Genomic DNA, 1461 nt, shown 5'->3' with positions numbered 1-1461 from the left:
CATTCTTCTCGCAAACTCCACAAGACTGCACTCTCGATACTCTCCTCCCAAACGAAATGCAAGGGTCCACCCATAAGTCGGGTCCACCATGTGTTCTTCAAAATGAATAGAGGCGAAAAACTCAACCAACAGTTCACGATACACTGGCTCTTGAAGTGTGAAAAGTTTGTGCCATCCACTACATGTAAAAGTGAACCCATTCCCAATATATCTTTATGTCCAATACGTCTCCACTACCCCTACAATTCCTACTCCTCTCAACCAAGCCCGGTTGATTATATGGACGATAACAAACTCCCGGTTATGCAACCATCCCAAATGGTTATTGTAGTTGTTCAATACATCTCGCGACATGTCTTGAGGAAATTGATAAAGCGGGTAAAGATTTGAAACATCAATATCTCCTTGTACTTGGAAATTCGCTCTTCTTGGTCCCATGTTTCTGCAAAATTAGAGAAACAAACAAAACAAAAACAACCATAGCAGTTAAGCTTAACAGAAAAAATCACAGAATTGGGTTGTCCAGTTTTCACGTCGTGATGCCTTGGGCTCAAGTCGTGATGTCGGTCCGACAAAAAGATTGAAATCGGTCATCGTTCAGGCCAAATTGAACCTAATACATCCATATGGTTTTGTGTAACAGTCAATCTAAGTCTATTATTCATACAAGCAAACTCAATTTCTCAGAAAATTTCATGAATTTGACACTAAGAACCCTAAAAACTAAACCCTAATTTTCATGCATAAAATCAGAAAAATTAAAGGAGTTTGATGGAATGTTCATACCTTGATTGTGGAATTAAACAAGAAATTATAAAGGAAACAAGAGATTGCAGCCAACAATCGAAGTGGAGGCCAAAAGGTGGAGTAATTCTCGCTTCTTACGTCGTAAGTGGCATAAAAAATGAGAGTCAAATGGTTTTGTTTTAAGTATAAAGGAACTGGTCCCCGCTTGGTCACGTTGTGTCCCTAAAGGTCACGTCGTGAGTTTTAAAATGGAAAACGAAATCGGGACTTGCTTGGATCCCCAGGTCGTGGCAATAAATAATCACATCGTGTGTACTGAATATATATTTTCTTAAGTCCATTTTTTTCTTTAAAAATTATAAAAATAATTTTACCACCTACTAATCAGATCTCACACTTGATTTTAACAGAAGATAAAAAAAATGACTAATCCTAAGAAGTAAACAAAACAATTCAAAACAAATAAACTAAAAAGAAAAGGGAAAGAAAAATGAAAACCGAGATCGGGTTGCCTCCCGAGAAGAACTTCTTTTGATAGAGTTGTGAGCCGGACTCCTTCCACTCTACATTGTGTCAGTTGGGAGCGGAATCTCCCTGTTATCCTTTATCTCAAGGTGTTTCCTATTTAAGCTACAACCCATCTTCCATAAGATTTTTTTTTTCATATTTTCCTTCTTCCTTGGGTTGTCGCATGCATCATATTTTCTCTTGACT

The sequence above is a fragment of the Lactuca virosa genome, chromosome 3 (assembly GCF_052849685.1).
Source record: "Lactuca virosa cultivar CGN04683 chromosome 3, Lactuca_virosa_CGN04683_v6, whole genome shotgun sequence".
Classification (NCBI taxonomy): Eukaryota; Viridiplantae; Streptophyta; class Magnoliopsida; order Asterales; family Asteraceae; genus Lactuca; species Lactuca virosa.
This window is presented reverse-complemented; position numbering follows the sequence as displayed.